Below are 25,762 nucleotides of genomic sequence, written 5' to 3' on the forward strand. Positions count from 1 at the left end.
TGCTTTCTGGTAAACCCATGAGCAAATTTGAAGTCTAAAGTCTTATCTTGTCTTCTTACTCTATCATTTCTCTCATTATTTATACATCCATCTTATCAGCTGATTTAATCCTGATTAGGATTTGTAACTTTCTGCATCTGCCTCATAATTTTTTACTAGTTACTGGATGTTATGGGTGCTACATGGTTAAGTGTTTGGATTTTTGCGTTTTTTTAAATAGAGTATTGAATTTTGTTCCATTAGGCTAACAATTTACTCACACATCAGCTTGATCCTTTCAAGACTTGTTTTCAACTTTGTTAATGTGAAATTAGTATAGCTTTTATTCTAGGGCTGTATTAGCTCTATTATCTAGGTTTCGTCTCTCTGGGGCACCACTAAACACCAAGTGTTTTTAATGATGACTCTTCACTCTTTCAGCCTTGTTTGAGCTCTATAAATTGTTCTTTCACCACTCCCCAGTAGATGTTTTTACTCAGTAGTTGGCTCTTTCCCTGGCCTCATGCTATCTTACCCTGTGTATGCACAGCTTAATATTCAGACAAAGGCTCAGTGGGTTCTCCTATGTAGATTTATGAAGCTTCTTCTTATCAGAGCTCCTTTATCCCCACTACCTTGTCCTACAAATTCTAGCTGCCTCTGTGTCCTGGAAGTCAGATCTCTGGCTTCATATTGGTGAGATTACAATGTTCCATTTGATGCCTACTCCCAGAAATTTTCTCTAGGTAAAAAGCCAGATGATAGTGGTGCTTAGCCCATTTGTTTTTCTCCTCTCAGAAATTTCAGTCCCTCACTGTCTATTGCCCAACATCTCAGAACATAATTTGTTGTCCAGTTTTCTAGTCACTTAAGGCAAGGGCATAGTTGGGTAGCAGTTACATGCTCAGGCCTAAAGCCAAAATCCCTTGAATTGTGTGTAAGAAAGCTAAAGAGCCTGGTAAACTGGGTGAGAAGTCTGGATTTCTTCTATGATAAAAGGGGAGCCTCACAAGGGTTTCAGGCATAGAAGAGACATGAAATTACTATATTTAAAAAATATCACTCTGTTCCAATAAGAATGAATTACAGATGAGAAATAATGGAAGCAAATAGATTGTTAGAAGGCCACTTCAATATTCCAGACAAGATATCGTAGGCTTAGACTTTTTTTTTTTTTTGAGGCAGTCTCACTCTGCCACCTAGGCTGGGGTGCAGTGGTGTGATCCAGGCTCACTGCAACCTCCACCTCCTGGGTTTAAGCAATTCTCCTGCCTCAGCCTCCTGAGTAGCTGGGATTATAGGCATCTGCTACCATGCCTGGCTAGTTTTTGTATTTTTAGTAGAGATGAGGTTTCACCATGTTAGCCAGGCTGGTCTCAGACTCCTAAACTGAGGTGTTCCACCTGCCTCGGCCTCCCAAAGTGCTGAGATTGCAGGCATGAGCCACCATGCTTGGCCGGGTTAGACTTTGTAATAGTGGTAGTAATGAAGAAAAGTGATGATAGTTGAGAAATATTTGCTGATAGTTTCTATATGGGAAATAAGGGAAAGGAAAAACTCAAGAATGATTCTCAGGTTTTTGCTGGTCAACTAAATGGAAGGTGGTGCCACCTACTGAAATGCTTTTGTACATATTTCTACATAAAATAAGGACTGTATTTTATGAACATACTTAGTTTACTAGGACAGCAATAAAGTATCACAGACCAGGTGACTTAAACAACAGAAATATATTATCTCACTGTTCTGGAGACATTCCTTCTGAGAGGTGTGAGACAAGAATCTCTTCCCGGCCTCTCTACTTGGCCATTTTCTCCTTATGCATCTCCATATTGTCCCTCTATGCATGTCTCTGTGTCCAAATTTCCCCATCTGTTAAGGATACAAGTTATATTGTATTAGGGCCCATCCTAATGACCTCATTGTAATTTTATTACCTCTAGAAAGAATCTATCTTTAAATAAGGCCATATTCTGAGATATTACTGGGACATTCTTCAATATGTGAATTTGGAGGAACACAATTCAATTCATAGCAATAGATAAGTCTGGAAAAAAAGACCCAAAGCTAAAATGTTTCTAATTGGTGACACTTTATAAGATATTCAAACATATGGACACAGATGACAATAAAAGCTTTTGTCCAAGGTCTGCAGAATACAAAATATAATATATATATTAATATTCACTACAATGTTAACATTTTGTGTGTGATTTTATATATGACTATATAATGTTTCTAAATGTAAGTGTGGTGTATATGTGTGTATATTAATAATTGATCAAATGTCTTTTGGTAACATTAGTGGTGATTCTTGCTAACACTAGATTTTCAAAAGCATATTTTAAAAATTTCAGCAGAGGATTTGTACTGGGATGCATAATAAACTAAGATTGCATAATTGAGGTGAAGAGAAGAAAAAGAAAGTCTGGAATACAAAAGAAAAAATCACTTAAAATTCTATATGATAGCAAACAAGGAATTGGTTTCATGAATGAAGTCTTGACATAATGAAAATAGTTATACAAATGGGAGAAAAAAATCTTTCATGCTTGGTAGTAATAAATACATGGGAATGAAAAACACTCAGAAAAAGAGACCACACAAGGAAAAATGTCACTAAATGAAAATGTGTCTCCCAATCTTCAATTAGGGGGTGGTAGGTTTTTGAACTAATACAAAAAAGTGATGATTAGCCCTATAAATTTTTCTTATACACTGAAGCTATAATATAAATATATTGAGAGCAGACAATACCCTAATATGTTTTACATATGTTCTAATTTTTAAGTTATTACCAATAATAACTTTATATACTTAAAAACTCCTCCTCATGATCAGTTTATTATTCATTGAGCCAAAAATCTTGTGAGATTTCCCAACTTAGAGAATAGAGAAGCAAGACAGGAAAACATAAATTTATTCCTAAATCACATAAAGAATCAGGTCTCCAAAATGTCAATACAAAACTTAATGTTTAAGATTCCAGGATTTAGCTCACCCAAACATTTTTTCCCATTATATATTTTCAAGCATTTTAATTAGGCATGATTTAAAATATATATATATATTAAAATATACATATAATTAAAAATATATATATATATAGTTATTTCTATATATATATAGAACTATTTAGTGGATTCTAATCCTTCCAAGTCTATTTTTCTATTCCAAGAACTTAGAGGTATTCATGTTTCCTCAACCAAAGACCTGGCTTTTCAGAAATAAGAAAGAAGATCTTGTGTTATACTTATTCCATGAGTTTAAATAATTTATTACAAAATTATTTACCTTCACATATGTTAATTCATTTGATTCTCAAATTTTTTTATAGTTCAGAAAGAAATTCAGAATATTAAGTGATTTGCACAAAGAAGCCAGTTCTAACTAGTAGAACTGAAATTAAACCAATGTATTAGGATAAAGGCAATGTCACAAATACAAGGAGGCTTACTTTTCCTCTTATCCTTTTCCCTGCCCCAAAGAAAGTCAGAGACTTAAAGAAGATCAAATCTACTATTCTTACATAACAATCCAGGAGTGAGCCCGTTCAGGAATAGTAGGATAGCTTGCATCCTTAAACCCTATTTTCTACTCTTAGTGCAAGATTTCAATTGTCTCCATTTCTCAGTCATAAGGAAGGGGAAAAGAGGAAGTACTAACAATTGCTTTATTTGTAAATATCTTCTTTTTAAGATATTTACTCCAGTTCATAGTCCAGCACTATACTCCAGTTCCTAGTCCAAGAACCAGAACATGCTCATACCTAATTGCAACAGAAAAAAAATCTAGTTGTAGGCCATGTATTGGGGAATGAAATATAATCAGAATTCATTGGTAGATGTAGAATGTGTTAAGTATGAGAATTTAGAGACCCATGGAGGTTAGCCAGACAAAGTGCCAAAAAAAGATATGGCAATAGGGAGGAGACTAAATAGTATCTACTTCTTTGCAAAATGAGAGTGGCATGAACCAATAACTTGATTGAGAGTGTATCCAGTAAAAATGGGGTAAATATTGTTCTCCATATGCACCATTCCCAGTTACCTAGCAAATATGTTCCCCTTCTTGTGATAATGATATATTTGGGATATTTTATGTATATAAATTAATAGCAAGCAGAAGAGGATTAACAAAAGGTTTAGTGAACTTCGTGTTGGAGGAAGATCTGGGAGGACTTTGAGACAGGCTTTAGCATCTGGCAAATGATACGATAGCTAACACAAGGGAGTTAGTTACAGATAAAAGAGACCTTCTTGAGTTCTGCAGAATTGTAAAAATGCCCTCTGACTAGTTCATGGTCCAAACAAATGTAGATTTGCATTGTTTTCAAGAGTGTCATTGCTGCATGGCAGAAAGTCCTACAGTGAGCACATTCAGGAGAGTTACATAAACCCATTGGTTCCAAAAACAAGGAAAATAATGTCTGCCAGATAGATCATTATAGAACACATAGGTACTTAAGTTTCTCAAATGAAGCTTAATATTAATTTGACATTAAACAGAGACTTAACTAATCATCAATTTGGATTTGATTTACAAAGCTTTGCTGGAACATATCGCTTTCATTAAGATCAAATAGTATGTGCCTGAAATATATGTTATAAGAAAAATATAAGTATAAGATGCATCCTAAGAGGGAATTTCAGAAACAAAGAACACATGCACTAGAAGTAACAGTGTATTCTCAAGGATATTATCTCAATTCTATTCAAGGAATATATTCAGAAGCAATAAGGATATATAGTTGAAAAGGAGGAGAGCTGTTTGGTTAAAGAACTTAAATATTAATAGATGAGATTAATTAGGTAATAAGTAATCTCAGTAAGTTTTGATGAAAGCATTGCTTGAAGCTGATGTGCTATGGACATAATTATAAGTAAATGTATCATTTATACCTATAATTCAAGTAGCAAAAGTCCCTTTTACCTCATCTCCATTTATGCTTCTGAAAAACTCACCATTTTTATAATTATTATCAACAGTATTCATAGAAGTGCTTTTCTTGTCTTCACATAGCACCCATTCTGCCACTCTCACGGCAGAGCTACTTATTACCCACTTTGTTTTTCTTTCTGGTGTACATTCCATTTATCCAGTTAAGTGACCCTTTACACCTAAAAAATTTCAAATTCTCAAGCTTCTTTATTTCTTTATTTCCAAGAGGTTTTGGATACACTTTCTTGCATAAGAACAGGTGAGCATTGTCCACTGAATGGCAGGAATCAGGAAGAGAATGTGCAACAAAGAGGCAAGTGCTGGGAATGGATAAAAGAGGAAGTAGGTATTAAAGACTGTGTTAGCATGGTCCTTGCAATCTGTCAAGTGAACAAATACTTATAGAATGTCTATCATGTGTTGAAACCAAAACTTACTCCCCTAAGGGGTTTAGATCAGATGTATTGGGCAGAGATAGCTAGTTGCCTATCCAGTATTCCTTCTTCACTTTCTCATTGGTAGCAGAAAACATTTATATCTGTAGTGGTAATATTCCTAGCCTCAATTGCAACAAAGAATGGATTTAATATTAGGTTCTGGCCAATAAGATGTAATTAAGTTTTACCTGGGTCCTCTAAGATAGCTCCTTTAAAGGACAACAGATGATTGTTGCGTGCTCATTTTTGCTATGCTCACCTTCCTGCCAACTGACTGGACAGCTGATATAATGGATGGACCTCTAGCAGCCACCTTAAGCCATTAGGCAACCATAGGAATGGAAACCACATGATAAGATTCAGAAAGGTAGAATGGAGAGAGAGAAAAATTTAAATCCTGATGAGCCAGTTCTGAACTATATTCACAATTATCTTACCTGAGAGATTATTGTTCAAGCCACTTTTCCAAGTTAATGTTAAATGCCTGGAATTTAATCCTAATACAATATAGACAAACTCTTTTCATTAGATTTTTATAGGGGAGATCAGATGGAAGGGAATCTAATAAATTAAAGAGTCTACAAAGCCAATGGTAATTATTTAAAAGTTTAACAAGGCCCCTATTTTTGTAACTTGTTATATTTTCTAGATTTTACTTGTGTGATATATTGTCAAGCTTACACAAGCACTAATTTATCTTAAGTTTTCATCTTTGAAAGATAATTCTCACTCTTCAGAGGCATTATTATATCTACTTTTCAACATCATTACACCAACAAAAGATATAAATGGGCAAGGAAAATATTTATAAAAGATTTTTTTTCTATTAAGTCTGGGCATGGTGGCTCAGTGCCTGTTAACTCCAGCACTTTGGGAGGCCAAGGCGGGCAGATCACTTGAGATCAGAAGTTCAAGACCAACCTGGCCAACATGGAAAAACCCTGTCTCTACTAAAAATAACAAAAATTAGCTAGACGTGGTAGCACACACCTGTGGTCCTAGCTACTTGGGAGGCAGAGATGAGAGAATCTTTTGAACCAGGAGGTGGAGGTTGCAGTGAGCCAAGATCATACCACTGTACTCCAGCCTAGGTGAAAGAGCAAGATTCTGTCTCAAAAAAGAGGAAAAAAAGACTTTTTCTCTTTTATTGAGAAGAAAGTGTTTATTTTCTGTGTGTATTTATTATAGGTGATTACTTGCTGACTGTTTTGTTTCAGAAATAATTGAGCAACCAACATTATCAGATTTTAAAAAACATAAAATTAGTTTCTGAAAAGAATTATTTTACTCAGAAAGTATAATTTTGAAGGAACTGTAATATTTGTGAGCAAAGAACTCAACTGGATTTTCATTGTCCAAATATAACACACACTTCTCAAACATCTTGTAATCCTCAAAGTAAACACTGAAATAATGTGGTATTATTATGTCCACAAACTGCAAATACCTGAAAACTTTATAAGAGGGGGGAGTAAAGCATTTGTATCTTTAGTGGCATATGTTTTGAATTGTACTACATGAATTAAATGTTTGCAAACAACTTTGAATAAGTAAAGGAGACAGGGGAATCCACACTGTAAAAACATACATATCCTAAGGCCAAAGAAAAAAGTTTTCCTTTTTTTTATACCATAGCAGAAATATTTGATGTAGGAGGTGAGTTTTTGCCATTGGGGTTTTTTCCTTTCTCCATTCTCACAAGTGGTTTATTTTCTGTAATGTACATCCTTCTCCTCACCACAAAAGACACAATCAGTACATTTCAACAGCTTGAAAAAATTACCTTCTTTCCTGTATTCAATTCAATTTTTTTCTTTTTCTTCTTTCTTCTTCTTTCCCATTTGGAGTCATGTGTTATGAAATTGTCAACTACTAATGAAGGGTAAGCATCTTGTCCATCTTATTAGATCTAAAAACTGGTCAAAGTTACTTGAGCTTAAATTGCTTCCCACATTGTCATCAGGAGCAGCCCCGACCAGAAGTACATCCAGTAGTGAGCTCCCCGACCTGCCACTTAAGACTTCTCTTCTACACTTTCCTTTTGCTACATGTCCTGTCCTCAGAATATTTTCTCAAGGTTCCACTTCAAATACATTTTGAAAAACGACTTTATGCAATAAAAAGTCAGGAAGTACAAAAGTTAAGGGTCTCAAAACATCCATAAGTCACACGTATTGCACAGATTGTATAGATTAAGCTTGAATTTTTATCACGTAACCTCTGATCAAAAGTATTCTATGCGTTCAGTGTTGAAGAGCTAATGCTTCTCTGACATCTATAACACCCAGTGTTTCTATTAAAATTTAGTCTTTATGTTCTTTCAACATTGAAATTAAAAACAACATTTTAGGATTAGCAGAATTAAAGTTAATCTTATATCTATGACTCCTTTTTCCAACACAAAAAGAGGTTATTGAAAAAAAATTGTTTTTCAAAGCAGTATTCCAGTGTTGTTCTTGAGTATTTGCTTGACTATTTGGAGTATGAATTTTTATAAGCTGTGGATTGTTTTTGTTTTTCAAGTAAAGATCATAGGTGTTTTGAGTCCCATACCAAAAAAAGTCTTTTCTCCCACCCTTACCTCTAAAACAAATTTCCAAAAATCCAGATTTTATGTTACTATCATGTCCAGCATCTAATTTCAATGTCTTTTTTTTCCAATATGCTTTATTCAACCTGTGCTCAAGGAGCATAAAACATTTTCAAAGTTCTGAGAACTGCTCTTAGTATTATAGGATGAAAACACTGAAAGTGAAATATATGGTATCATGTAAAAAAGTCATTTTTCAAACTTCTTCCATCTCGTATATGCTTCTATCATATATTTTATGAATATATAATTTTATACTTTTATTTTAATGAAATACATTTTCCTAAAAAGATAACTAATGGTTTATAATTAAAAATGCTGTCTTATTAAAAAAAGTAATGATTGAGACAACTAAAATTTATAAATTTGAAAATATACCTTTATGCCTATCAAGTTGACAAAGATTTTCAAAATGTATGCTAAGCTGGATCAATAACATTGTATAAAATTAGGTATTCTCAAATATTGCTGCTAAAAAAAATTGCTCTATTTCTTAGTGGGGAGCAATTTGGCAATCTTTATCAAAGATTCAAGATGCTTACAGAAATCAATTCAGGAATATGTAGCAAAATCATATGAGTTACATATGTCATTGTTTATTTAGAGATAGTAAAAATGAACTACTAGAAAAATGTTAAAAGCCGCCTACTATTTCCATTAGAAAAGTGGATAAGCAAATTGTGGTACAACCACATATTTTAATAATATGTAACAATTAAAGATTATAGTTTAAAAGAATATTTAATAGGTTAATTTTCATAGTATAATTTTGTAATTGAAAAATGCAGGACACAAGTCAGGTGCAGTGGCTCATGCCTATAATCTCAGCACTTTGGGAGGCTAAGGTGGGCAGATTTCCTGAGGTCAGGAGTTTGAGACTAGCCTAGCTAATATGGTGAAACCCCATCTCTACTAAAAATACAAAAAAAAATTAGCTGGGTGTGGTGGTGCATACCTGTAGTCTCAGCTACTCAGGAAGCTGAGGCAGGAGATTCACTTCAACCCAGGAAGCAGAGGTTGCAGTGAGCTGGATCATGCCACTGTGCTCCAGCCTGGGCAACAGAGTGAGACTCCATCTCAAGAAAAAAAAAAAAAAATGCAAGATACAAAGCTGTGTATAAATTACAGCCAAGTTTATTTTCTGTAGTGTTTGCAAAAATGGCCACAATAAGTGCCTTTCATATTGATGACCTTTGAATCATATCCTCCCATCTGACTCTGAATTTGGCCATAAGACTTGCTTTGTCCAACTAGGCATTAGTTCACGTGAAGAAAGCAAAGGCTTAATAAGTGCTGGCATGTGTAAATTCGCCCTCATACTGCTCTGGGGAACTCTGAGACCACCATGTAAAGAATTATATCGTGCTTGGGAAAGTAGGAGGTTCTATGAAACAGAGACAAGCCATCCCAGCTGCTGCCCTAGAACAACCAACAGCCAGCACCAAGAATAGAAATGAGGCCACCTAAGGGCGGCCAATCACCTGCCAACTTGCCAGTAGACTGACGAAATTGTGAACTAAATAAAATAACAATTTTTTTTCTACCAGTAGAAAAAAAAATGGCTTTTTGGCTTGGTTCACAACAAAGCAAAAACTAGATAGTAAGATAACTTCAGACATTGATCTTTTCCTTTCAAACCTTCAAAGTTTTCTAAATGGAATCTAATTAGTGTGAGCTTTGTTAATAATCAAAACATTATCTTAATTTATAATGAGGAAAAAAACAGATCCAAACAGGTCAACTAAAAATGATTGAGGAAAATTAGGAAACATGAATTATATTTCTTATGAGTACTCCTCAGCTATTGGCTTTCCCATAGAGCAGTTGACCAGTGTCAGCTCTGGGAATGCTTTTTATTAAACTGTTATTTATATATTTTCTTTTTGGTTTCATTCCAGTGATTCTGGTTTTATCATAGCTCATCTCTTTGTTATTGGTGTCAGTAACACACAAGTTTAAAGTCCCCATTAAAAGTCTCATTACAAAAATCATTAGGCAGAAAATGACTAACCTGTTGTCTTCTTTTGTTAAAAAATTCTATACTAGCATTTAATTAGAGAATATTTTCAAGAAAATACCATCCAAAAATCAACTATTGTGTAATTTTTATCATTTGGCATATGCTCAATGTAGATTTTATGGAAGTTGAAATTAACTTATGATTACAACCAAATATTCACAAATACGGACATAGGTCCTGTGTATTATGTATGTTAAAAGAAGACACATTGTATTTTTATAAAATTAACTAGATGAAAAATAAATTTTACTTAAAAAACTTTACCTTTTACAGACCTAAATATTTATTTGGTAGCAGTAACTTAAGAGCTCATGTATTTATTTGGTAGATAGGATTCAGTAGATATTAGAAGATAGTTGGTAAATTGCTACACATAATTCTAGATCAACACATATGATAAGTAACAAGGAAGAAGGAGAATAGTGGGGTTGGGAAAGGAAAGAATCCAGTGCAGATGGTGACATTCTGTGTATTGCCCTGTGAACCTTCCTGTAATTGACCCCATGTATTCATACTGCTTCCTTCATTCTTCATTTCACACTCATCTCTCCCATATAAAAGTTAGTAAAATTCTCCTGAAACTATCCAGTGCTTGATATGGGGAAAAATTTTCAATAAGACTGGATGAAATGGCTGCATTTTACATCAAGGTAAAGTGGCAGATCCAGATGCAGAAGCCAGATGGACAGTGACACCTGCAAGGAACTTAAACCTGCAACAGCATGCCCAACGAGCTAATCGCAGGTGCAAACACAAGCAACTTAAAACTCACTCAAGTCCCCAAACTAGCCCCTTCTTCGGATCAACAACACAGTGGAATCAGCTCACTACATCTTGTCCTCTCCTGCTTCATTTCTCTGAGCAGGTAAAAGGAAAAAGCAACTGAGCTGAAAAAGTCTCTGGTGAGTAGAAGACCAAGGGGAAAGTTAGGAAGCACAAAAAATTTTCTTGGGCACCTTCCACTACTAGAGCCTTGCTCAGTGGCATGCTCCTCCTCCCCCGTGACCTTTGTCCCTGCCACTCTACCATTTGGTCCGAACTTTAAAAGTCCTTGGGAATGCGGTCTCGAAAAGTGCTAATGTGGACATGGACACTGTGATTATGTGGCTATCTGGAATGGTGATAAATATGCTCCTTAGGTATCTATTAGAATCGGCCCTGCCCAATGGGAAAACGTTGCTGTTCTGTATGTCCTTTTCTCAGACACATGGCAACATTACTTAACAGCTCTCTAAACAGTTTTAAAAGATTTAGTTCTGCTCTCCCAGACCACAAAGAAGAAAGCCATGTTCCTTAGGCAGAACAACCCTTCACATGTTGTTTACTCTCCAGTCTCACCATAAGCCACACTGGGTTGTTCCTTCATCACCCACAGGAACATGTTGCTCACGCGCAGCCCTTCCCTGCTCAAGTTTGCATTGCCTCGTAAAGTCGGATTTTCTCTAAATGCATCATGCCAGGCACTATAAATCACATTTGCATCCCATTTAAAGCATAAACCACAATAGACACTAAAGAACAAAAGGAACCACAAGCCCAGCTTTTTTTGACAAAACTCCCACACATTGATAATTGGAAGCACGCAAATGTGTACACAGATGAGGTCTGAAACTGCTGCCATGCCTCAGGTTGCATGTCTCTTGGCTTCATCCACTTTCAATTCTGCCACCAGAGCTCCTAGAAGACTATTAAGGGCAAGAAAAGACTAGCAGAGTGACTATAGTCATTAATAACTTAACTAACATTTTTAAATAACTTTAAGAGTGTAATTGAATTGTTTGCAACCCTGAATAAATGCTTGAGGGGATGGAAACCCCATTCTTCATGATGTGCTTATTTCACACTGCATGCCTATATCAAAACATCTCATGTACCCCATAAATATATACAACTACTATGTACCCACAAAAATTAAAAATGAAAAAAGACTAACAAAAAACTTTCTAGAAGAAATAGAATTAAAACAAATAACATGGATTGCCAGACAAAATGTGTTCCTGAGTCTTCACTTAACCATGATTGAGCCCTTTCTGGTTGCTTGATGGCATAGAACTCTCATTTTTAGAATTCAAGTTTTAAGTTGGTTCTAAAAGAGCAGCTGGTTACTAGTAGGTTAAGGTATATCTTTGGGTAAATAAGGCTTATTTAAAAAGTCCAAATTATTTTAAGAACTATAAAAAAATAATTTTGCCCCCCAGCTTATATAAACAGCTTCCATGAATAGTGTAAGATTTTGAGTGTGTGTGTTTAATTACTCATCAAAATTCCATGGTTCTAAACTAGACCAAATTCCTTTACAATACGGCCTCTAAATTTAATTACTATTTAAGGTGCAAATCTAATGGAAAGTGAAAGGCGTTTCACTATGATGCAAAGCAGTTGATTCTGATTTGCTGCTGGAAACAATTTTGTCTGTTATGTACACATAGTTATATTACACAGCCAATGGACTCTCTACTTCAAGGTGATTTTAACTTCTTGATAACTAGAGATAATTAGCATTATCTCCCTTTACAAATCGGTAAGAAGGCAATCCTAATTCTTGTAGATCATCATCCTCCAGGGAACAATCTAAATATTAACACAGGTCAACTTCTATGTCTGAATTATCAGAAACTGCTTAAATTGATAATGAGTTGCTACAAGAGGTTGAATGGGTGTCTGACTTGAAATAGTCTGGCAGCAAAAACAGGATTTTAATTAGATTATCAAGGAGTTATTTGTTAAATTTTGGAATGCTGATAAATTTTTAAAAGCCCTTCTAATCTGGAGATAATTACCTTCAATCACTAAACTTGTTCTTGATTAAGAATCTGAAAATGAGCCTCTTAAGCCTTCAGCAAAATAGTAAGCCCAATAAAACACTGAAAATAATGCTGCTTTGCTACCAGGAAACTCAAACTGCTACTGGTCCTAGAATATGCACAACTGGTGGAAATTAATGCTCAAAAAGAGACCAATGCATCTTGTATGAATTCTGACCTTGGGTAAGCTTTTGAGACCTGATTCAGAAAAATCAAAAGAAAAATATATACTTGTATAAATCTTTGACAAGTGCCTAGGGAAAGAACTTTCTTATACTTCAAAGTGACAGAGGTGATAAAGATAAAGGATAATGTTGATTGAACTCCTCAACACAGATCCTAGATATTTGAGAAACTGGTTACAATGAAAAAACTAAGGGTTAAATATAACATATGTGCAAGATTCATAACCATTAACTTTATACCTGAATAATAATTGTAAGACATTCTGCTTATAACATTTCCTCTGGAATCTCCAACCTTGACTAGCGGGGAAGTCAGTCAGTGGGACTACTAAAGGCTATGCGCCATTGTTTCAAAAGCAAAAGATGGCAACTTTGAGCGCTGTTAAATGGTAATGACCATTTAAGGCTTTTATTATATACAAAATGTTTCTCTTTTTTGTATTTTGATAGGAATTATTACTGTTGATCTAACAGATTAAAGGGAAGTGTTACTAATCTTATTACACAGTTAGAGAAACCAGGTATAAAAAGGATGTCTAGGCTGGGTGCAGTGGCTCACGCCTATAATCCCAGCACTTTGGGAGGTCAAGGCAGGCAGATCACCTGAGGTCAGGAGCTAGAAACCAGCCTGGCCAACATGGTAAAGCCTGTCTCTACTTAAAAAATTAGCCAGGTGAGGTGGCACATGCCTGTAATCCCAGCTACTAGGGAGGCTGAGACAGGAGAATCACTTGAACCTGGGAGGCGGAGGTTGCAGTGAGCCGAGATCATGCCATCCAGCCTCGGCAACGAGAGCAAAACTCTGTCTCAAAAAAAAAGAAAAAAGAAAGAATATCTGACTTTCCCAAAATTTAACAGTACATTTAGAGGAAAAAAAAAATTAATGAAAGCCACATTCTGCCAGTATCTAAGCGAATCTGTGTTCGGAACTAGTAGATGCTCTTTTGACTCAGACCATCTACCACCTGTTTAGGAAGTTGTTGCTAAAATTATGTGCTGCTTAAAATAGTTTACAAAGACCCATGGAATGGCTTTGGCACACATTCATTCCATAAATTATTAAGTACCTAATATGTGCCATGCTGTCCTAAATATTATGGTATATACAGCGAATGACACAGAAAAACAAATCGGTACCTGTACTCTTGAAGTTTATTTTCATGTGGGAGAAGGGCAAGTAAAACAACCAATAAATAAAATAGTCCTAAATTATTTTTAGTGTTATGAAAGGCACTGAGACTCAATTGAGGCAATATTACTTTCTTCTTAGAAAGCATCACAGGTTGTCAAATGACTTAAAAGACTAATGGCATTTAGTGTCAGGGCCAAGTATGTTAAAATTTTTGCAATATGGAGAGAGGGAAGCTGGTAGGGAGATCCTTATCTGTCCTCTCCAATGTGCTGATAGTGCCCCGCTGAGAAATAATATGCCTGGTTGAATTATCTAATACAGTCAATTCCCCCATTAAATATTCCTGCTATGAGAGGATTATTGTACTGGAAAATATGAAAGAAATAGAAGAAAACAAGAGATAGATTTTTTTCCCCTAATGAGCCTGGAAATTAGGCTCAAACTACAGGCTAAATTACACAAGCATGCAGTAGCTGGAGAAGCACACAGGGCAACAAATGCGGAATGATGCAACATTAATAAAGCATTTGCTGGTATAGAACTTAATAGTTTGAGGATATTTTGAGAAGACGAAAAAACACTAAGCCAATTTTAAGAGGGTGTGAATTGGCATATATGAGGAGAAAAGGATTTTCTAACCAAAGAAAAAGTCACATAAAAACAGACATAAAGTCCAATCCTATGTAATTAACCTACCATGAGTGTGGACAATTCATTGTACATTCCCCAATTTTGTACCTAAATTTTCCAGTCTATCAAGGTGAATTCTGTTTCTTAAAGCACCTGATTTTATTTCTGTTCTTCTTACTATTCCATTTTTTCTCATTTTTAAATGTTCTCTAGAAACTCTTGATTCTGCTTGTTTAAGGCCATAAAGGCAGTAAATAGCCCTTATTAGCTTTCACATTAATAGTCCCCAGGCAGGATTATATGCATATTCTCTGCAATAGATTTAATTTGCAAATGACCACAGGAGGCAAGTACATTTACAGTTATTACAAATTCTTGGTCCGTCTAAGAAACAAAAACGAAGTGGTTTTTTTTTTTTTCTTTTTCATCAGCTGGCAGTAAAACTTAAAAAAAAAATCAATTCTGGAAGAGCAATATTCAGACACAACAAAAACACATTTTTGTGAAATGTTACAAATATCTCTCCCTTCCTTTCATGGTAAAACTCTTAGAGCTTTTATATTGAGGCTTTGCTGTGGTTACCCAGTGAAACCCTCTACTGGTAGGATATTACACAAAATGGAACATGAAGCACTATCCAAAAGAATGGGATTTGGAAGTCCCCCATGATGTAGCTAATCAATGATTTATGGAAAGAGAATTCACAGGTATTTAAATTGCATGTAAAACAGATGCTTTAAGCCACTAAGATTGTTTAGCAAGCCACACACATACAAAAAGATATGTTTGTAACAAACCAGTTTAGAAGTTGATCTGAAAATAATGACACTATACTAAGATTCTTATGCAAACATTTATTTAAGTTTTTGAGGAACTAAGCCAAAACGTTTGTGCTTATACACTTAAGGACGGTCAGATTCTCTAGGATTTGCAGGGATTTGTTATTATCTTTTACTTATTCTTGAGGACTTTTTTTTTTTTTTTGAGGCAAAGCTTGTATCTAGAGCAACAGAAAAATGAATGAACTTTAAAGAATATATTCAATATTTTCTCAGAGCCAGGCACTGATGTGAAAAATTAGAAAACCTAAGGAAGTGGAGCCAAGATGGGCTTCTAAAATATAGCCACTCAGTCACTGGCTTGCTGCCAATTCAAAACCTGGAAAGACATCTTGAAACCTTTAAATACTATAATTTTCAGCTGTAAAGAATTCTCTCTATGTTATCAATGTACTAAAGAAAAAAGGTATTCTTTTATAGATTTCCAGATCCAAGGTTGAAATATATTTTAGGAGATGTTTATTTGAAAGTATTTTGCTGCTTTCTTAAAGAGTCCATTTCAAGTAAGATGAGGTCAAATGGAGTTCAAATGAGATTGTACCAGTAAATGTATGAATGAAGCACACCCAAAATTTCTACCTCAATGTGACAAAACATGGTTACACAGAAGTGTTTTTTCATAAATAGTAATTTTCACTCTGTAACTATCCCAATTATTACTAATCAAATTATTTATAAGACAATTGAGTTTCAAAATGCTTTTAATTTAAAGAATTTTTAACTCATATATTTTCTATAGTTACATGGGTTTTTTGGTCATATCAGAAAAGAAATGTGTCATAAAGATGGAAAACTTCATGACTATATTTATTCTGCTGGAACATTTTATTTAATTTAAAATGATGACAACATAGAGTCTTGTTTAGCTAGGGATTCATGAAACCAAAACTTTCTCACTTTATAAAAAATCCTGAATAACTCCTGGCCCATTCCCTTCATTGTGGCTTTACTGATAAAGTAATAATAATTGCAACTCTAGCTCACACTTGTACCATAGCTGGCAGCTAGTAACGGATTCCAGGAAAAATCTTAGGCCTAAGTGGCTGTAAGATGAACAGGTGTTAGGGCAAATAATGAACATGATGGAGGGCTGGATAGATGGTAAAGTTTCAAATGTCAGAGCAAGATACCTAAAACCAGGTGAGTGGTACACAGAGAGAAGCTGTACATTAGTACCAAGCAGATGAGCATTAGTTTGAAACCTGGGATAACTAGAGACAAAGACTCAAACCAAAGAGGATACCAGGAGCCTCAACACCAAAGACAGTTAACAGCGTGGAATCCAAGGAACTGTCTAGCAACCAGGAAAGCCACTCCTCACACATCCTGTGCTACAAGCTGGCAAATTCCATTGGTAAAATCTTCAAAATATATTCAAAATCTGGTGAATATTTACCCTATGTACCCTAGTTCAACCTCTACCATATATTGCCTAGATTTTTAACCTAATCTTTTACAATGTAATCTCAGCACAGAAGCTATAAGTAGTCTTTTGAAATTTGAGTCTTATCAAGTCCTCTGCTTAAAACTCTGCATTGGATTCCCATCTTACCCAGAATAAAATTCAAAATCAATACAACTGATAAGGTCCTATGGGGTTGCTCCCCATCCCCATTGGCTCTCTGAATCCATCTGCTTCTGCATTATTACTGATTCCTCTAGGCAGTGGCCTCCTGTTTCTAGCATATCCCCATGTTGTGCCCTTGCTCTTGCTCTTGCTGTTCCTTTTACTTGGAATGTTTTTTCCCAAATCATCTCTTAACTAACCCTCTTAACTCTTCCATGTCTTCACTCAGAACTTACCTTCTCAACAAGGTCTTCCCTTATCTATCATCTTATTTAATACTGAGAATGTATTCTTTTCCCCACACTGGCTCCCAATTCCCCTTGCCCCTCTAATTTTTCTTCTGTCCATCACATTTATCTTTCAATATGCAACAAAATGGGCCTATTCATCAGGTTTATTGTTTATTTTGTATATCTCCTTGATAGAATGCAAGCACAATGAGGGCAGGAATCTTTCTCTTTTTATTATCTGATCTATCCCAAGTTCCTAGAATAGCATCTAGCCCATAGAAAAGATCAATAATTATTATTTGTTCCATAAATGAAGGCATCCACAAGCATTAAATACTTTTGTTTTGGTTTAGTTTTGTAGCAAAATTGTTTTAGGGTTATTTATAGCTCAATTTTTAAACATTTTATAATTGTTTATCATTAAAAACTACTTTTTTCAATTTAGTACAATACTAAAGATTTTATATATATATTCTTTTCAAGAGAATTCCCCTAGCTTCTGAATCTACTCCTCCCTGGACTTGTGTTACTGAGTCATACTTATTGTCTCTTGGAAAATTCTTATTAAACATTTGTAATGGTGACAATTAACATTTGCCTAGCAAATTATGGCTTTGTAATACACTTTTATGCACATAAAATTATTTGATTCACTAAAGAGAAATTACTATTACCAAAAGACTTTTTAGTTTTTTGGCTTAAATTTAAATATATCTATTATACATATTTATATATATAAATGTGCATATATGTGTATGCAGACATATATAGATACACACACATATATACACATATAAACCATTTAAATATATATGCATATTTAGGCTTAAAAAAGAAACTGAAAAGTCTTTTGGTAATAGTAATCTCTCTCTATTGAATCAAATGTTTATGTGCATAAAAGTATATTACAAAGCAATAAATTGCTAAACAAATGTTAATTGTGCATGTATATATATATACACACACATGCAGAGAGAGAGAGACAGTATTTGAATTACATTTTAGATATCATAAACATATAACATTTACTATTCATCCATTCATGGTTACTTAGAGAACGTGACATGCTTCCAGTTGCCTATGCTTCACATATGTTTCTATTTATATTATTTTGTAAAATATTTGTAAGGTTAAATCACCAGGGTAAATAATACTATAACTGTAAGTAGTTTAATTTTCCTGCTCAACTGAATAAGTAATGTTCAGTCATAGCACTAGCAGACTACTGTTTCTAAATTCTGCTTACTTTACACTTTTGATTAAACAACATGTACATGTGGTTACACATATTTCTAAGCCACTTAAACATTTCATCACAAATACTCACCCAATTAAATTTCCATTTCAAAAAACATACACTGGGTAAGAGCTATAACTGACAATCAATGTAGACCATAAAAGAAATATGAATTACCATATAAACCTTTGATGAAAAGTACATTCCTTTCCCTCTAGAGAAATAGAAACCCTTAAACTACTGTTAAGAAATCATATGGGCAGTAGCAGGAGTTGACGAAGTTACAAGGGAAGCTATGTTATGCACTCTTGTCTATCATTGGTCAAATCTCTTAGACGGCTGGCTAGCCTCAGCCATCTGCCCTCAATAGAATTAGTAAGCTATGACTGTTGCAGACAACCATGAAAGACATCCCTATTAAGATACATTTTTTTCCATTTGTGCAAGTTAACACATATAAAAGACTCATGGTGGAAATCATAAACAATTTAACATATTTTCTAAAGTCGATTATGCTCTGAAGTGATTTTAATGAAAGAACTTTGAAAAAGTTGTGCCCATGCCCTTCAGAGTATCTAGTCCTATACTTTTCCCTTTGGACAAAATCTTCTAAGATTTCCAAATCCAAAAGAAAACACAAAAGCCTCAGTGTTTTTAAGATTTAGAAGTGGGTAATATCCAGATATTTCACTCATTTATTAATTTATTCAATAAAAATGTATTAGGCATCTAATACAAACTGGACACCATTCTAATCACTGGGCATAAATACGTTATAAACATACACATACCAAACAAAATATCATTGAACTATTTAACACAAATACATTAAAAATAGTCTGTGTTAGACTTTAAAATGCCTTTCTCAAAATAATAATATTAAGCAAATAAAATATAAGCTCAGAAATCATTTTAATGATAAAATAAATGTTTTATTTAAATGATACATAGAACCTTATACACAACTAATAATCTACTTTTTCTTAGTGTCTTTTGCATATTTATCATTTTAAATATTTCTAATCTTTGTTATAGGCAATTCATAAGTGTATTTTTTCCAACTTCAGATAAAATAGAAGAATATACAGTAAAATGTGAAAGCCCTTCATTCCTGTAAGTCCAAAGTTAATTAGTTAATATATTGCACTATATGCTATTCTCATTTCTAAGCATTAACACATATATACATACTTATTATACATATCTAGATTTTTCCTAGAAAGGATCATTATAAGCACAAGTGATCAAAATATGAGAGTTTCTCATATTTTCTCAATTATGTTGAAATCCAGTTATCACCTGTTTAGTAGGAAGGCCCAGGGAGATAACAAATGGAAGGGAAGAAATGATTAAGCAAACAGTTGAATAAAATATGCAATAACTGAGACTTCCTACTGACAAGGTCATTGAGAACCATGAAAAATAAATTTCATATATGTCTACACAAATTTTTAAATGATTAATTTGTAAAACACCAAGAGATGAAAGAGTAAATTTCCAGTTGTTATGATAACTGCTCACAAAGTATTAAGTAGAGGAAATAACTGAAGTTGTATTGCCTTTAATGCCAGTTGCACAGAGATGGAGAATTCAATTTATTATAAGGCATTTTTATTTTGTTTCATATATGTGCACTTTTTAATGTCACAGCTAAACTAGAGTAAGTTGAATATTTTAATTGCTTAAATATTTGGCTTTATTTTTTTCATTGGAGGATCAGAAAAAGAATGGAGCTTGTTTCATAAAGAATGCAAGAAGTTATCAATTACCTAAAGTATGTATTGGGATGTATGAAAAAGAAAATGATATATTATTTTTTTTATCTAAAAATTAAGAAAATACAGTTAGCTGAAAAGTTTACCAGAAAAAAAAGTTAAATGGAGAAAACTGTATAATTCTAAGTCAACATAGTAATATAGAATGATCAACAGGGCTATTAAAGTTATCTAACCAACCAATCTACTGTAGGAATGAATTAGCAATTGAGACTGCAGCTGGAAGCCATAGGACCAACGCAGCTTAGGTAAAAAGGAACAGATGGATCTGTACAGTGTGAAGTTTCTAAAAACAGAAGAGCTCATTTTATGATCCTTGTTGACCACAATGCAAGACACATGACTCTGTAGAAATAAGCTAGCTTCATTAGACAAAAAGTAAGCTGTTCATTACCATGAATAAAGAACACTGCCTAAAAACTTATGTTTTATTTCACAAATATTGTTCAAAATAATTACTTTTAAATAGAGAGGACAATGATATTCTTCAAGGAAGTCTTATAACAGTCTTTTGTCTAATGTTTCACTCCAGGTAAGTGAACATCATATGAGGCACTGAGTGCCCTTTATTTAAAGAGTTCACAAAATAAATATTTTAAGTCTCTTAATACCTTGTTTCAGTTCTAACATATGGATTCTTAACCACACATGATCTCAGACTTGGAGAGGACCATTAAGGTTATCTATTTAATCCTCAAGTGGATGTATAGATTTCCACAGCACAATCCAGCAAAGTGGTTAACTAGCTTCCCAACTTCTGCATGGGAAATACTACTACTATCTACTCTTTTAGGAGAGTACTCTCAAGACAGTCTTTTCCATTTTTGACATTTCAAGTCAATAGAAATAAACCAATTTTTAAAATGCATTCAAATTAAATTTTCTGTAATTGTCACTTTTTTGTCCTAATCCTATCCTCTGAAGTGACCCAAGGTTAAGTCTTAATTTCTCTTGCATAGGAACCATTCAAATAAGTGAAAGTTTGCAGCAAGTTGCTTTTCTAGTCTAATCAATTCTATAACTGTGTTCAGCTAAATTTTTTTGTATTTTAGCGGAGACGGGGTTTCACCAGGTTGGCCCAGTTGGTCTCAAACTCCTGACCTCAAGTGATCCACCCACCTCAGCCTCCCAAAGTACTGGGATTACAGGCATAAGTCACTGCACCCAGGTAAGAAAACACAATTTTCTTGAAATTTTTTGAGGCAATTGGCTCAAGATGATTACTTCCCTTGTTCTTGATTACATAAGACAAAATAAAACTATAATTGTAATAACAAAAATAGACCGTGATGACATACATTTCAGTATAAGTAAGTAGAATCCCTATCCCTTGGAAGATGATTTTGTACTTCAGATTAAGAGTAGGCAAATCAAGCAATGGCCATTGCATGAAAGATGGTTTTCAAGAGAGATGCTACATTTATCTATTCATCCTTCTTCTCTTTCCTAAGAATGTAGCAGGGAATAACTGTAAATGTATTTTAGGAAATAATACAAATTAGAAGAAAACTAGCTGTTAAACTTCCATAACAATATGCTTCAAGGTTTGAAATGAAAATCCCAACTGTACATAAAGCATATTGAACTCTGCAATGTCGGGAAAAAGGCCTAGGCATCAGGAAAAGATGTTCTCATAGATGCCTGGTGAGTGTGTTCCTGTAAGCAATAATAATAATAATGTTGATAATGTTCAACTTAGAAATAAAATCAAAATTTTAAAAAACCACTTTCTTACTTTTATATAAAATAATGATGCAGACCCACTAAGATTATCACATGTAGCTCTGGTCACCACAGAGCTAAGCCCTGAAAGGGCTGTTACTATTGCTCTCCACACATGCTCCATTTTAGATGCCTTGAATGATGATGCTTCCTCTCTTCATTTGTAATGAGAAATAAGCCCCAATACCCCATCCAGAAAGATATTAGCACAGTTTTTCAGCCAAACTAAAAGTCGAGGAAGTATTCTCTATTTTCTGGGCATCTTACCTTCTTGCTGTTCTGCATATTTATGATATCAACCAATGTGGCAACTGAAAATCAGCGGGGCAATGAAAGCAACTAATCTGGAACTTTTCCTATAGTCTGCAATCTAGTGAATAACTAGCCTTATGATCCCTACTCTATTTACTAGCTCTTGGAGAAGTCATTGTATTCCAAACCTTACCAGCCAATGAATAATAGGTCAGGAGTTATTTTGAATTAATGCCTTCTAGTTCTGCAAAAAACTATTTTCTAATCACCAAATTTTTTTGGAAGTGAGTCAGGAACTATAGATAAATATGTCAATTTAACATAAACTCAATGTCTGAATACTCCTTTCTGAAAGTATTATAGGAATAAAATGATGGTCTAGATAGGAATAGATATCTATAGGACATCTATAGATATAGACGATGATTAGGAGAGTGTTCCAAGATGGCCGAATAGAGGCTCTCTGTTCGTCTGTTATTGGTGTATAGCTCCAGAATGCAGTTCCCAGCAAGAGAGATGCAGAAGCCAAGTGGTCTCCACAGTTCCAAACAAGGTACCAGGTTCATTTTGTGGGTCTGGTTGGACAGTGGGTATAAAACAAAGAAGGCAAGTTGAGGCAGGGCAGGACACTGCCCCACCTGGGAGGTGTGTGCAACTGACTGTAGGATGGGGGGCTGCCCCCTTGGAGACTTTGGTTTGGATACAGCGCTTCATCCAAGCCCTCTACAACCCGCAGAATGAGAGATCTTTGCCAGAATGAAAAGCCCCCACAAACTGCCTGTACAGGATTGAACAGCAACTTCAGTTAGTGCCAGGGCAGTCAGCATAGATCTAGGTGGAAGCACTGGCTGATGCCAAGAAAGCCAGCGGGACAGAGCTACCTGCCCCACAGAAAGAAGGGGAACTGAAAGCAGGGAATCAGGCCATACAGCAGGGAGGGTCCCTCCCCCATGAAGTCCAGCAGGCTGAAGCCCTCTCACTTGAGAATTCACAGGCAGCACATCAGTTAGAGAGTGACCAGAAATGATTGAGCTCTGTGGGGGGAAGGGCAGCCACCATTGCAGAGGCCGGCCTAATCTTCCTGAGCAAACAAAAGTCACAGGAAATATGCGCAGCAGCTCCACTAAGCCCATGGCAGTCCAGGAGCACCTCTGCAGGCAGACCAAGGAAAGTCTGCCACCCCAAGCAGCTACCTGGGATCAAAGCCAGATAAATCTAAGAAGATGGGAAGAAACCAGCACAAAAAGGATGAAACCATGAAAAACCAGAACACCTCTCCCCAACGACCAGATCACAACTCCTCACCAGCAAGGGAACAAAACAGAATAGAGAACAAATTTGACTAATTGACAGAAGCAGACTTCAGAGGTGGGTAATAACAAACTTCTCTGAGCTAAAGGAACATGTTCTAAACCAATGCAAAGAAACTAAAAACCTTGAAGAAAGGTTAGATGAAATGCCAACCAGAATAACCAGCTTAGAGAAGAACATAAATGACTTGCAGGAGCCGAAAAACACAGCACAAGAACTTCATAAAGCATACACGTTTCAATAGCCAAATCGATTAAGCAGAAGAAATGATATCAGACATTGAAGATCAACTCAATGAAATAAAATGAGAAGGTGAGAAAAAAGTGTAAAAAGGAATGAACAAAGCTTCCAAGAAATATGGGATTATGTGAAAAGACCTAATCTACACTTGATTGGTGTACCAGCAGATGATGGGGAGAATGAATCCAAGCTGGAAAACACTCTTCAGAATATTATTCAAGAGAACTTCACCAACCTAACAAGGCAGCCCACATTCAAACTCTGGAAATACAGAGAACATCACAAAGATACTCCTCAAGAAGAGCAACCCCAAGGCACTTAATTGTCAGATTCACCAGGGTTAAAATGAAGGAAAAAATGCTAAGGGCAGCCAGACAGAAAGGTCAGGTCACCCACAAAGGGAAGCCCTTCATACTCATAGCGGATCTCTCAACAGAAACCCTACAAGCCAGAAGACAGTGGGGGCCAATATTCAACATCCTTAAAGAAAAGAACTTCCAACCCAGAATTTCATATCCAATCAAATTAAGTTTGATAAATGAAGGAGAAATAAAATCCTTTACGGACAAGCAATTGCTGAGAGATTTCATCACTTCCAGACCTGCCCTACAAGAGCTCCTGAAGGAAGTACTAAAAACTGAAAGGAACAATCAGCACCAGCCACTGCAAAAAAGGACTAAATGGCAAAGACCAACAATGCAATGAAGAAATTGCGCCAACCAAACGGCAAAACAACCAACCAGTGACAAAATGGCAGGATCAAATTCACACATAACAATACTAACATTAAATATAAACGGACTAAATGTCCCAATCAAAAGACACATGCTGGCAAACTGGATAAAATGCCAAGAACCATCAGTGTGCTGTATTCAGGAGACCCATCTCACATGCAAAGACACGCATAGACTCAAAATAAAGGAATGTGAGAAGATTTACCAAGCAAATAGAAAGCAAAAAGCAGGAGTTGCTATCCTAGTCTCTAATAAAATGGACTTTAAACCAACAAAATCAAAAGAGACAAAGAAGGGTATTATAAAATGGTAAAAGGATCAATACAACAATAAGAGCTAACTATCCTAAATATATATGAACCCAATACAGGCACAACCAGATACATAAAGCAAGTTCTTAATGACCTGCAAAGAGACTTAGACATACAGAAAATCAACAAGGAAATCCAGGAATTGTATGCAGATCTGGACCAAGCAAACCTAATAAACATCTACAGAACTCTCTGTCCCAAATCCACAGAATATACATTCTTCTCAGCACCACATTGCACCTACTCTAAAATCAACCACATAATTGGAAGTAAAACACTCCTTAGCAAATGCAAAACAATGTAAATCATAACAAACAGTCTCTCAGACCATAGTGCAATCAAACTAGAACTCAGGATTAAGAAACTTACTCAAAACTGCACAACTTTATGGAAACTGAATAACTGGCTCCTGAATGTCAATTAGATAAACAATGAAATGAAGGCAGAAATAAAAACATTCTTCAAAACCAAAGAGAATGAAGACACAATGTACCAGAATCTCTGGGATATATTTAAAGTTGTGTTGAGAGGGAAATTCATAGTAATAAATGCCCACATGAGGAGCAAGGAAACATCTAAAATTGACACCCTATCATCAAAATTGAAGGAGCTAGAGGAGCAAGATAAAAAAAAAAATCAAAACCTAGCAGAAGATAAGAAATAACTAAGATCGGAGCAGAACTGAAGGAGATGGAGACACAAAAAACCCTTCAAAAAAATTAATAAATCCAGGAACTGCTTTTTGAAAAGATCAACAAAATAGACTGCTAGCCAGCCTATTAAAGAAGAAAAGAGAGAAGAATCAAATAGATGCAATAAAAGATGA

The 25,762-nt window shown here is 35.0% G+C and overlaps 1 long non-coding RNA gene across 1 annotated transcript in view; it reads left to right on the forward strand.

The window, feature by feature from the left end:
- The window catches only part of LOC144581611 (uncharacterized), a 192,050-nt gene extending 168,349 nt beyond the window's left edge, over positions 1 to 23,701 (forward strand). Inside the window, exon 4 of the long non-coding RNA XR_013532658.1 lies at positions 21,419 to 23,701. This is a non-coding gene — a long non-coding RNA (uncharacterized LOC144581611). The remainder of the gene's footprint in view (positions 1 to 21,418) is intronic.
- Positions 23,702 to 25,762: the final 2,061 nt, after the last annotated feature.

The sequence above is a fragment of the Callithrix jacchus genome, chromosome 2 (assembly GCF_049354715.1).
Source record: "Callithrix jacchus isolate 240 chromosome 2, calJac240_pri, whole genome shotgun sequence".
Taxonomy (NCBI): domain Eukaryota; kingdom Metazoa; phylum Chordata; class Mammalia; order Primates; family Cebidae; genus Callithrix; species Callithrix jacchus.